General features: G+C 42.2%; 1 protein-coding gene across 5 annotated transcripts in view; it reads left to right on the top strand.

The window, feature by feature from the left end:
• Nucleotides 1-4,371: 4,371 nt before the first annotated feature.
• LOC125760558 (eye-specific diacylglycerol kinase) overlaps nt 4,372-14,232 on the top strand; it is a 145,580-nt gene continuing 135,719 nt past the window's right edge. For 3 of the 5 annotated variants that reach the window (XM_049420826.1, XM_049420834.1, XM_049420810.1), the window contains exon 1: nt 4,690-4,873. The gene's annotated coding sequence lies outside the window, so the exon portion shown is untranslated. Of the gene's footprint in view, nt 4,874-14,232 lie in introns of all 5 variants that reach the window. The other 2 variants (XM_049420842.1, XM_049420849.1) reach the window with 2 other exon arrangements.

Raw genomic sequence — 14,232 nt, 5'->3', positions numbered from 1 at the left:
GCCAACACTGCAGTAACGCTGCGACGTTCGAGAAGACGTTTGCTAATGGGAATAAGCGTCATAATGACGATCCTTTATCAAGAGCATAGCCTAACTTCGTTATGAAAATGATATTAAGGAATTTAGAAGAATTTTGTTACAACAGGGATTATTGAAGGTGTAAATTTTATTCAAAAGTTATTTTTTAACTGTGTTGCGGGAGGGACAGGATGAGAACGTAATAAATAGAGTGAAGATGCTTCCGGCGTTACGTTTTTTTTTACTATAGTCGGGGAAGGGATTAAAAATTCGCAATTTTTGCGGTATGTTGAGCCATCCCTGAGTACATGATATCGTCGCAGCTGTAGTAGTTGTTCGCCTTGTATCGCAGTTCCGAGTGACTTCTTACTAGAGATGTGCAAAATGAGTAAGAGTGAGATAGTGAGTTGAAAAGTTGTATTGAACGAGTTTCGTTCACTCACCACGAGGAATTTTAGCGACTCTTTTTTCACTTACTCACTCATGAGTGTAAGCATATAGCCGTGGTGAGTCGAGTTGCAAAAATAGTAAATACGTGAGTTGAAACGAAAATGTGCGCTTGTTCGCTTATAAAGGTTTACTAGTTATGCAGAGCGAGCAATATTTGGCTAGTTTGGGTATGTACACATGTATTCCGTTTCAACTCATGTGTATCAAACGTTTCGTTTCAACTCATTTTTGTTTCAACTCACTCGCACATTTTCGTTTCAACTCACGTATTTACTATTTTTGCAACTCGACTCACCACGGCTACATGCTTACACTCGTGTGTGAGTAAAACTACCGAACCTTAACTTATGCGTTTATGCCGGTTTTTTTATGACTCCGAAATGAGTCGTTAAACGAACTGACTCCTATTAACGACTCATTCACTCTGAGTTGGTTCACTAAAAAGAATTGTTTTTCTCATCTGTAGTTCTTACCCTCGCTGCCAGTCACCTTTTAATAAACCATTTTTATAACCTTTTTTTTACCAAATAAAACTTTTTTATGAGTGTAATAGGTAAGGTGAAAGGTAAGAATAAAAAGGTAAAAATCTTTGAATACGTCTATTCAGTTTAGACTAGCCGCACACTTTTTCCTACTCGGCGCACTTGATTTTTAGCAAGCTGCATGTTTTTTTGCCTACCCGCGTCAAAAATCAAGTGCGCAGAGCAGGAAAAAGTGTGCGGCTAGTCTAAACTGAATAGAAAAACCCTGTATGACTGTCACCCTACCATCAATACACAGATAATTACAACCACGATTCTGACACAGCTTCCAGAACGGATCGAACACCTTTATGTAGTGGTCTATATTTATGGAGCAAGATGACCAAATGCTTTGTTTATACCAACATCATTGAAGCAAGTAATACTTGTAATAAATTCATAACCAATGCAGCCATGCATTTGTCCACGATATGAGAACCTTCTTCGAATTAACAGCCATTCTTCTGTTTAAAAAAATATTGACATTCACAGTAATTATATACAACACGTACGTACTTTCAAAAATAAATAGCACTCGATTTTTTTTTTCATTTCACAATATTTAATGACACTCAACCGATCTAATTTTTTAATTTGAATGTTTTACCTTGTTATTGTCAGTAAAATCGAGCTATCCTGCCCGCCATTACAGAAAACTGTCATTCAAGTTGCGATTCGAATTGCGATTTTTCGCTGAAAATACACGTAAAGCGACCTTTCGCAATTTTTTTTATATGGAGTTTCGCAAAAATTTCTGACGCGACAGTCGCTAAACGTTAAATGACGGGGTTACGCTTCGATGCATTGAAAAAACTACTCGCACAAAATATTTTACACTGGGGCGGTTTGGTGGTCCACACGAATTCTCACTACAAATATAGTGCGCTTGAAAGCACGAAATGTAGAAAAAATTAACACTACACGTTTTGCCATGGAAAGGCTTCTACTATACAAAATCAGAACACTCATTTGTACAATGAACTAAACAATCGAAAATGTCTACGTCCGAAAACACTTTTGGCCCGGGTTTAGCATGCAGTAAACTGCGCGAATCATGATGATGGTTGGAACGCCAGAATAAGAACGCTACTGTACCTTGTCAACGCAAGTAACCGCGAGACTGAAACGTTTTCTAATGTGTCTAATGTTCGTTCTCTCACATCACAGGCACTTTAGCTTAGCGCATGGTTTTGACCGCTGGAGCAAAGTCCTTGCGATATAAATTCTCTCACCTTACGCATACATTCAAACGATTCTCGTTGCTGCACGGGTTCTCCTGGCGTGGTCCCAGTTTTTCATGCCCCTCGCTTGTAAATCTCTCAAAATTTTACTACATTTACCTATAGGGCATCGATGTTTGAAAGCGCTATTATAAAAAGTTTGTTTTACTACGGGCGTTGTGCTCGTCAACCGATATATTAGATTTAAAAAATATACGTTACAACAGTAGAGCAACAATATTCAGAATTGATTCAGAACAAAGAATGAGTTAAGTTTAAAAAATAATAACGAATAGAATAGAAAAAGCCCATTAATATTGTAATGAATAAAGTAACACTGTTTGAGCCTAAGAGATATGCAACCCACAGAGCGTACGATGTGCTTTCTGCGTCCACGCTCTACCCACGTCCACAAGTAACTTCGTAGAAAGCCAAAATAAACCCTCTATCGTTTACCGTACGCATAAACGAGACAACACTTTACCGATTGCTGACCCGAATGCACCTATGGCGACGTTTACACAACGGCTCATGGGACGTCCGCCAACCACGAAGTCATATAAAATTTCAATATAAACATATAAAAGTTGGAGCTCATTTTTTAACAATAAATCAAATCAAATCAATCACTTAATTTTAAACTTACCAAAAGATCACAGCAACAGAAAAACTTTGACAAAAATAAACCCAAATAATTTTGTTTGACATTCGATGATTTCGGGCGAATTATGTTCCGTGTCTATCACCTGCCTAAAGAAGAAAGATTTTATTTCGGGTTCGGCTACGAAGTTACATTTGGATATGAGCAAGGCGCAGGCGTCTCGTGTAATCCACCGAATGTAATGCCACCGTGTTCGATCGTTCGGTAGGTTAGTCGGGGTGCTTCGCTAACGGTTCGGTCCGACGAGCCGTTTAAGGGCGATGTTTACACAGCGGCCCATGAGACGTTCACAATCTACGAAATCATCAAAATTTTAAAAAGTTTGATCCTACCCTGGCCGTATCCACAAATTATTAAGAGAAAGAGGATTTTGAATTTATACTCGCATATGCCTTGTTTATATTTCTATTAGAATGACTCGTGTGTTACATTCGGATTAGTAAGCGGCAAAGCGTTGTCTCGTTTATGCGTGCCGTTAATGGATAGTGGAATTATTTCGGCTTTTACAAATTTAGATGCCGACGTGGACGTCTCGTGTAATCCCTGTCTATCGGTTCGCGAGTCAAAGCGAGAGAAATAAAAAAAGAGCGAGAGAGAGAGAGAGAGAGAGAGAGAGAAATAGGAAATACTAGGCATTTCACTAAAAGGCTAACTGGAGCGAGTGTGATAGCGCGCTCGAGCGAAGTTCACTGGTTACAGGGTATCCCGCAATTTTTTGACACTTTCCCAGATATTTTTGATTTCGTCCCATAGTTTTTAAACAGCTTCCCAATTATTTCCTAAAAGTTCTCAGTACGCGGAGTGCTTTTGAGTTGCTATATAAGTATAAAATTGGAAGAACACAAATAATAGGGTGTGTATAAATATAATTAAACAAATTCATCTGTAATATGCATTATTTAAAAATATTTATTTGAAAAGAACTACATATGAGACGATTTTTTCATACACGCAAAAATAGAAACAACTAGAATTAAATTTTTTCCGGGTTTTTTTTATACTACTACTGACTAGACTATGTTCCCGGTGGTCACATCAACCGATCACTGTTTTACATACGTTAGCATACAATCTTTAAGAAAATTTACGGGAAAATTGCATTAAAAAGTACAGACTATTTTGCAACATTGCATTCAAATACGACCCTCCCCAATTTAAAAATCATCACACGATTGTGCAAGATCATCACCTCCCTTCCTCTTTTGACCCCTGGCCTGTCGTTTTGAATTCCATACATGAGCATCAACCCGATCAGTTCTTTTGCGATTTGTACCCTAAAACCCCTAACTTAGGGTGATTCGCTATCATTCCACTTAGAATCAGGAAGCAACATGACCCACCACCAGGAAACTAGTCAAGTCAGTAGTAGTAAACAAAACCGCTAAAAAAATATTTCTACTTGTTTCTATTTGTTGCATGTGTTAGAAAATCGTCTCATATGTAGTTCTTTTGCAATGCATTTTTTAAATAATGTACATTAGAGATAATTTTTTTTATCAATATCTATACACACCCTGACTGTTTGTGTTCTTCCAATCTAATATTTATGTAAATAGCTGCACTCCGCGTGCTGAGAACTTTTAGGAAGAAATTAGCTCCACCTAGTAACATTGAAAACTAATTGGGAAGCCGTTCCAAAGATTGTGGGACGAATTCAAAAAAATGTGGGACGCGTTTAAAAGATTGTGGGACGAAATCAAGAATTTGTGGGACGCGTTCAAAAAACCTTGGGAACGTATCAAAAAATTGCGGGATACCCTGTAAGTATCGCTCTCGTGAATACTGATGCCGAGAGCATGGCCGACGTTTCGAGCTGGAGCACACGACACTAACGATATTAGTATTTCGTACGTACTAGACGCATACACATGTACATTTCGATAGTGGCAGTGCTCTTGTTGTTACTGTTTTTTTAGTTATTGTTGTCGTTGCTGTCGTTGCCTCGGTTGCACCGCCACGCCGTCCGGCAACGACTACGACGGCAATAGTTATCGTAAATGCAGGTGCGTTAATTCACTACCCAATCTACATTAAAGCTATCCCGTAAAGGTTAGAATTAAAAATTTAAAAACAAGCAAAAACACTAGCCATCAGACCACCCATCAGAACAAAAAAAAGGAGAAACAAAATGGTCAGGTGAGAAGGTTAAAGGGCGAGCGAGCTAGTACTAGAAACAGCGAATAAGGGCAGCAAACTAACAAAACCCCACGGAAGGCACGCATTGTTCCCTTTGAGTGGCTAGCGACGGTGAGTGGGGTATGAGAGAAGTATGAGATGTATTAAGCGAATAGGAAGGATAGTTAGAATCAGGACGAAAAATGTACCTTTAGCCATATATACGAAGGCTTGTCGTTAAAGTTTCCCTTAAGATTGGGGGGGTGGTTTTTTTTTGTTTCGTTGTAATTTTTGCTCGTTCAAACTTCAATTCGCGGTGTAGTGTGTGGACTACTACGTGGTTGGTGTGGTACAGCGTATACGGGAAGAGTTTCGAAAATTTCGTTGCGTGTTTATTTATTTACTACTTTTGTATCATATGTTTTTGGTGTTACGTTTCGATGAACCAGCTGAGGGTGGGCTAGCAGGTGTGTGTGTCTGTGTGTTAGCGCGCGTGTGAGTGTGTTTGCCTCCTTCGTTTTTGGTAGAGTGTACAAAGTGAACAGAACTAGTAGAACAGAAGTAGATGGGTGAGAAGGAGCGTGTGATGGTAGGGAAGGTAGGAGGCGTATCGCACCAACAGGCAAGATGAAGCAGACTGCTTTACGCTGCAGGGTGTACACCAATGGTGCTGCACGGAAGTCTTCAGCTTTGCTTTCACTGTAAAGAACTTACTCCAAAACTACTGCCCGTCCAACGTCGTGTTACTGTGTAAAAAGGATCTACTGCGAGGTAGGAGTTAAAGGCATCCTCCAGGAAACAACGGATGTCTGGAATCCTAATTGACGAGACACGTCATATGTGTGTATTCTCTGTATATGTGTGTGTGTATGTGTGTGTTTCTCTTTCAAAACTTGTTAGCTCAAGTCACGGCAGTCACACGCGCTACCCCTGCTTCGGTGGTAGCGTCATCTGTCCATCTATCAACTAAAAACTCTTCTATCAGCTTGCGGTTCCCTGCTCGAGGTTGCAAATGGTACGAGTACGACCGCACGAACGAACCACTTTCCGTACCAGCCTTCTTACTATTCATGCTCCGCCCTACGATCAAGGTACCCAACAAAGCACGGCGCAGAGAGGAGCGGTATATTAGGTGATGGTGGCTTTCAAATTTCCCAATTCCAGCAGAACTCGCGGGGAAAAGTGAACTTTACGGGATGCTTTGTTGTTGTTGTTTCTGTGGAAATATTTCCGAGCACCGAGCTACTGGAGCAAGAGTTACACACCACCGCACTCTCCAACAACCGTGGGGAAAACTCCGGTGATTTTAAGCGGGCCAATCCGGGCCAAACCGATTTAAATATTAAAATACCTCGGAAGCATGATTGGGAAAGTGCGTCCATGCTTCACTGAGCACTTACGTGCGGTGACCGCGGTAATCGAGTTAGGGCAAAGTTTTGTTTGGCGTATCATTTCACGGATCCGGTCCGAAAAATTTATGGACGACCTACGGCTCTTAATTATCCACTGGATCGTCTGGATCCCCCGCCTCCCCCCACCCCCTCCCAGCCCCAGGTCCCGGGGGCTTGACCTTACGATATAGATCGGCGATTTTTGGGGAAGATGTCAAACCAGTTCCTTATTGATTTTCCCTCTGATGACTCTAGTGCACAGGTGGCATGCTGCTGATGGTTGAATGGTACCGTGTGGGGAAACTTCCCTCGTGAAAACTTATTGTCAAACACAGACAACAACAACAACAAAAAAAACCACACAACAACAAGCACACCTATCAAACGGACCCGCTTTGTGACCGCGTGGTAAATCGGCTTATAAATAGATTCTGATTCGGAACGATACGCGTCCGGCGCTTGCTAGTGGTCCGGATTTTTTTTTCTAGCCCTTTTTTTCTGTTGGCAAACATGTTGCGCGGGCGAAAGCAAAAGGCGGAAATGCAAACAAATCACATAAACTGCAAAAAGTAAAACACTGACGGGCGCGGGTAAAGCGAGATACCGTGTCAGCCATTGTTAGTGTGGATGGTTTGAATCGGGTTTTTTTTTATTCTCCACCAATTTTACTTTTAGCTTCACTCGATACGATACACGTATATTTACGTCTGCCTTTTGGGTTGAGTGGTATTCGAGTAGAATGTTCGTCCGTGTTTGTGTGAGCATGTGCTAATTCGTCTGTCTGCAATACATTATTCATAGCACAATCGAGCGAATCAATCGAATCAAGTCCCGATATAGTTCCCAGCCGTAGGTGGCGAATGGCGTCGAAAGCATTGAAACGTACCGTAGCCGAGGCGTGTTTCGGTACCATCTGCCATGTGAAATGGTACGGCGAAATCGAACCGATACGCTTAATTATAAAGCAGACTTGTGCAGCAACGAAATACTCGCTTAAATCTTGAACCAACTGTGTACCAAATGTTTCCAATGATGCTGCTACTGAGCAGCACTACATAACTTCAGATTATGCTCAAGTAGATGTTGTAGATGTTTGTAGCTGTGAATGTTTGCAAACATTGTGGACGCATTTTCATTTGCAAAGAAGATGTTAGTTGACAGACGATATAATCGAGGAGTCATTAGAATGGCAATAGACGACAATCCTAGAATTGTCCAAGAATTGGATCTCTATCTCCATCTTCTACGTGATACTGAAGGTATTGTACTTGATGTCAATGACTCCTATTCCAAATCCATACCAACGAAAAAATCCTTCAATAACAGATGAAAACCTCAATGTTTATTGAGATATTTGTTCACACCTATGAGAAAGGCAAACCGCCTTAGAATAGGACCGCCAGCTATATGTGAACATAAAGGGCGCTCTCTGTGTGTAGATGTAGGAAATACTAAAAGGACCAATGTTTTGAATTAATTAACGTATTACATCACAAACGAAGTACGGCGGCTCATGATGATTTGGTCAGGAAATTGATGAAATAAATGAGTTTCGAATAGTGAAGCTTCAACAAACGCTTTTGGAGTAGAATTTGTTCATATCCCGAGTCTGCCTAGTTTTGAAATCTTACCAAGATCTTTGGCGGGTAGTCGAAGTAAGACACTTCAAAGTGTTAAAGGTCTTTTGGAGTAGACCGTGACCCCACTCCCTATTAGGATGTACTGAAAATCTGAGTTATGTACTAAATTAAAGTGACACCCATTATATTCTGGAAGATATTGGAAGCTCTTGACTTTACTTGATCTAATTCTTCAACAATTGAATTTACTGATACTACTGTACAAAAAAAAAACGATATTGTTAGCGGTTATGTATCCCATTATATTTAATCAGAATGAATTTTAACACATCGATGTTTCGGAATATGCAACTCGTGTCTTAAGGTTTCTGGTCTGGCCACCCCAATTCTGACATGGGACTGACTATCCTGCTGCGTGCAAATAGAGTAAAAAGGAATGTTAGACATTGCAGACCAAGACCACTCCTGAGTTTGTAGGGAGCGGTTGTAGTGGGAGATGAAGAAGTCGCAAGGTTTCCAAATACCCTCGGGTTGGGATTTAACATTCCGCTTCACATCATAGCGCTGAAAGCTGTATCGACTCTTTGCTGAGCTGATAATTTAGCAATTCGTTAGAGCCTTGAGTCGATTACCGCGCGTAGGCGCTCATTTCACAGTGTTTGCCATTTGGCTAAACATACTACAAACAGCATACAAATACCCTCCGGAAAAAAAAACTTAGTCACGGATTGTAAAAGAATGGCGAATTTACGTACAAGCAATCATATTTTAGACTTACAAATTTATGTGTTCTTACCGTGCAGGGAGGGAAAGCGGGTGACGATTTGTTTTTTGCCCGTCGGGGCACACGGCTAGTGTACAATGAGAAAAATACAGCCGAGCACCTGGGTATAGTTGATGAATATTTATTTCCAAAAAATACAAGTGAAGAGGAAAGGGTGTCCGGGGGGAAATAATAATTGCTTTCCATTTTGCCGATTTGTGGGCGAAAGAACCATCGAGCGTTGATGATTAAAAAGCTTCATTTCAGCTTATGTTGTACGCGGAGTGTGCGGAGCGTTTCTTTTACATTTAATAACTTTCTTTTGTTGTTTCGCGTTTTTTTTTGTATCGATCGAAACGGCAAACGAGAAGGAAGTAGGGGGGGGGGGGGGGTATGGAGGAGGGAGAATTGTGAGGAAGGGAAATTAAAGACGAACACAGCTTTGTGCGATGTACTTGGATCCGTTGTCAAATATTCTGTCAGCACGGTACGCGATGGAATGCGTGGTTTTTCTCATTTTCTCTACGCTGCGTCACGTTAATTCGAGGACATCCTCACCTTCAATCAAGGCCGCAACGTTGTGTACGTCAGCCGGATCAGCTCGCACCACGGCAAGGTGAAAACACGCGTGTAGAATGAAAAATTAATGTATTGAGACGGAAGCGCTGTCGCGTGTGCCCCCGGTATGCCTGACAAGCCTGGAAAGCAAATAATCGCTCTGGAACATTCGTGAAGTTTGGGAAGAAACAAAAAAAACGAAAAGAACGCAGACACACACACACACCCATACAAGCACTGGTGCGAAACATTGGCAACTGTCGAGGACAACGGCAGCCTGGCTTGTTTATTCACACTTAGCCCAGCAGCACGCGCAAACCCATTGAATGAATGCTTGCCATTGTTTTCCTTTCTACCGTAGGGACACCACTGTGTTGTGTTCGTCTAGCACCTTTTTTTCTGGAGACGCAACACAAAAAAAAACAAGAGAATAGGACGTTCCCGAATGGTCCGTCCACACTACGGTCCTGGTGGAGGCACCGAACTATAAAGGACAAGCAGTCAGTTTGTAAATCCTGCCGCATCTGGAAGGAAACTTTGAAGCCCCGTTGGGGCTTCTTTTTTAACCGCTCAGTAAAGGTTTCTTTTTTGGGCACGGAAAGTGTATGATATATACACCAGGAGGTGGAGCGTACCGATACCTCTCGGAACGATGATTTCGCAAGTAAAATGTTGCTAGTGGCATCAGCGTAATGAACTGAACTTGACCTACGTCAGGGGATGGTTCCGGAATATGCAAAAAATAATCCCCTGGCTGGGTTTGTACGTGCATAGGGTTATGATATATATACACGGGAATGTGGAAGATGTTTTATCCGACGATAAAGTTCTGCTCGGTAGTGCTTCACAGCAGAAAGTTTCTAGATTTTTATCTACATTTGAAAATATCAAAATTCAGATATCCAGAGCTCGGCTAAATATGGAGATGGATATTGGAGTTGAGGAAGACATTTAAGAATTAGGGTTTGAAAGTGTTCCAATAAGGATATAGCTGATACGACGAACAAGCGATGAAGAACTCCGACCAAAGGTCATCAAATCCTCATATGAGTTGAATATGTCAAATAGTTTATTATTCGATTAGCTAAAAGGAAGTTAACCTTTTAAACTGGAAACTGGGACAACTTGTTTTTTGTGTTGTTATGAGATGTCTAAGATATCTAACCGTGCAAATAGACGTAGACCAACATTTCTCGTCAATATTCGATGAAATACGATGTAAAGTCCATATAAAAAAACACCATCTCAATGTCGTCACTACATAGAAATATATCAACACAGTAACCACAGAAATGTGTCGTCGAGCGATTTTGCTTTGTTTGCAAAATTGAGCTACTTTTGAGAAATGTCGCGCCGAGAAATTTCACTGTACGTCTATTTGCACGGTAAAATTTAATATTTTACCACTTGTAGAAATACCTTCTTCCTGGAAAATGGCCAAACTACTAAACTTTGTTGGTGGTATCAAGCGGGACGCTGGAATTGTTTGTTATTGCCTAGCTACTGCTGCCGTTGTCACTTGTACGACGATCGACGACAGGGTGCCAGAACTACCCCCAACGGGGGTGTGCAGAAAATAATGAAGCAAAATAAACATAAAGTCAAATTTCGAACGCTTCGAAGTTGACAGACCGCTTCGCACCAAACTCGCCTCCTCTAGTGCTCGGTGACGCGAAACATAAACAACATTTTCCAAACATCGTCTCGCGGTAGAAGCGATGCATTTCCCCAACGGTACGGTATTTCCCCGAAAAACATACGGCAGTACGGGTAGAAATGGGTAGAGGGGGAAAGAGACGAGGATGGTAAGAATTGCACTGGCACTAGTCAATGATGTGTGTGTGTGTGTGTGAGTGTCATTCGTCGACACCTCGTCCCAATTAGACGGGACGCCACAGCTTCACTTTATCAGGGTCAGGTCACGGGATAGTACGGTTGGGAATAGCCCCGGACAATGACGCTCAATCAATAATGTAAACAAAGCTCGACCCAAAAACGTGGATAGGTTGATACACTCGCATTTTCCTTTCTGCCTCTAACCCGGTTTGATATGGTAGAAGAAGAAGGTGAGGTTGATCATTTTTTGTTTCTTCGGGAGAAGTGTTTTTTTTTTATTTTCGTTGGATTTTCTTACTAAGGTTATTGTCAAAGGAGAGCAAATGGGATATTTTCTCAAGAAAAAAAAACAACAGCTCCAAAATCCATCTTTTGTTGTTTGCAAGTTGTTCGGCCCTTTAGAGTGAGAACACTACGGTTAAAAAAGGGGTAGTAAAAGATATACGATTTTCCTTTCCCTTGCAGCGGCTTTTCTTCTTGCTTGGCTTGTTTTTTGGGGGAGTTTTTTTTCCACCCATCTTCTTGGTAGTGGCCGTACTGGGCAGTATTTTTTTGCTTCCATGTGCATGTTGACCTTACTTTAGCATTCATGTTTATGATGAGCATACATAGTTGATGTGCGCATAAAACCTCAAACTCGTCCCCACACCCGTGGAACTGCCATCAGCGTGTAGGCGAAGGTACACGGTGCCAGGTTTTTGGATGAGCCGTCTTCCACGGTAACAATCTTGGCTGGATCTAGCAGCTCAGGAAAGTTGGAAGCAGAAATAGGGGACGAAATCTAATCGTATGCATGAACCGTCCAGACCCGGTGCTGTTTGGGTAAAGTTGTTTTGTGGCAAAGGCACAAACGAAGTAAGACATCCCAAGTATGCCATACTCTTCCGGTGCTGTGAGTGTGTGTGTGTGTGCTGTTCCTTTAGTACCAAATAAAGCGAGTTAGTTTACCTCACAACCTGTGGAGGTAGAATGAAATGATGGAATTACAAATCGTGACGCTGTTATGGACTTTGGCGATGCTCTTTGTAGTTACTGGCCTGTTACGTCCGCTGTACGGTGGAATGGTACAGCAGGTGGTTAGGTTATTTAGTGGATAGGTTCCAGCGTCTGAAAGCACCTATCTGAACTTACCTGTACGACCCGATCTAAATGTGCTGGATGAACATCAATGTCGGCTGACATGGTTTTGTACCTTCCAGCAATGGCTGTTACCATGTTTTCCAATGTTTTTTGAAGAAGGGAAACTCTTCAATTTCTTGCTTTAATTTTGTATTTCCATTTTAAAGTTCTGTTCAGGCATTGTGGTAGTGGCAGGATCGCGATTTAAAGAAATTGGTTTTCTTGTACTTCCATTGCACAGTTTTGGTCGGGCTTACGCCCGAACAAGATACATTTTCTAATGCTTTTACCACACACCCACACACTCACAGCCACCACAAACTCGCCCCCTCCTTCCCTCTGCACGGGTATATCCTTCTTTTTCTCCTCCAAAGGCCATTAGCTCACTAAAACCCCGCCGGTTCGGGCAGTGTCGTTTATCTCTATTTATATCCCAATCCCTCATGGTTAGTGAAGGTTTTTCGGATGAGACAGTGGACATCATCCCGGCACGTCAACTTCCAGCGGCAATCGACATCGTTGCGTTCTGCTGTCTGGTGTCGTGTGTCCGACTTTCCGATATGGAACCACTTTTTGAAGCATCTTGTGTGTTTGTGTGTGTGTGAGTGTGTCACCATATACGTACGTAAGGGCATATAATCCCGGACAGCCTACACGACTCCGCACTGTCCCCAACGCATACGCGTGGTAAGGAAGTCGTTGTTGTAATGATCCTGTCCCCCCCAAAACTGTCAAGGGTCGACCCAGAGTCGGCAAATCGATTACGTGCGTCGCCATTGTTTCCCAACAACCCTCCAGGCTACAGTACCCACTGACTACTTATGCATTACGGTTACGGGCAGGGGGGGGAAATGTGACCGGGTAGGGCGATAGAAGTGAAAGAGGTTGATGTTTTCTCCCCTCTTACCTTCATGTCTACGCCGGAAACAACACGGGCACACCATTAAGGGGAACAATCGCAATCGTCTTGCCTAAGGAGGTAAAAGATCGGAGAAGGCCCTGGTACTCCCTCAAGGGATTTGACTACCTGAACGAACGACTTCACTATCTTCCATTCTTCCTCTCTCTCTCTCTCTCTCTCTCTCTCTCTCTCTCTCTCTCTTTATCTCTCTCTTTCTCTCTTACTTGCACATACACACAAATATGTGAAATCTTCAATAAAAGCTACCAGACTAGAGATGGAGCGATGGAAAGCTCCGGTTACCATGATGGCAAATCAAAAACCCCTATACCAAAATCCCCCAATTTCCCTTTTTACAAGCTTGTGCAATCTGTGCGTGTCTCGTGTAAACGAATGACGTTGCGTAAGCGGAAGAACACGAATCAGGCTCCGGCCCGCCACAAGAATGTAAATGGGGAGTGTAGTGTCTGCTTAGGGTTTAGCACCACTGACAGTACCCAGTTTGTGTGTGTGTGTTTTTTTGGGGGGACAGAAGGTGGGTTGGTGCGAAATTAGTTCTCTCCGCGTGTGACGACGTCCTATCCGTATGTCGTCAACTGTTAGCCCAATATCCCCGTTCCATTCCACGAAAACGGGATGGTTGGCGCTATTTTCAACACCGCGTCTGGGTAATAGAAAGTTACTAAAGCCACTTGGGTTTGGGTTTTTGGGTAGTTTCGTTGGGAAAATGGTGAATTTAGAAAGGCTTTTAAGATTTCGGCCCTAATCCTGTGGGGAACCGTTTGCAATGTGTGCTAGTGGCTGGCTACGTGATAGTACGGTGGAGTTCTGTGCACCGGTCGGCTGAGCAACTAGTTTTTGATTTGGACGACCCACCCACATGCATATGCGCCAGTTGATCACCTTAGTTACGGTAGGTTCGCTGTATGGCAGCTTTTTAAGGATTTAGGTTTTTATCTACGGCATGTCATGCAGAAATTCACACTCGTACGTTACATTATCTAATTCCATTTGCAATCCTAATTGAACACAGACACCGACAGACACGCACTGTAGGTTTGTATGGTGACTTTACGTACCTTGACAAAACGATGTATAT

Source organism: Anopheles funestus, chromosome X (assembly GCF_943734845.2).
Source record: "Anopheles funestus chromosome X, idAnoFuneDA-416_04, whole genome shotgun sequence".
In the NCBI taxonomy this organism is placed as follows: Eukaryota; Metazoa; Arthropoda; class Insecta; order Diptera; family Culicidae; genus Anopheles; species Anopheles funestus.
Note: the sequence above shows the minus strand (reverse complement) of the source record. Positions and strands in the feature narration are given on the sequence as shown.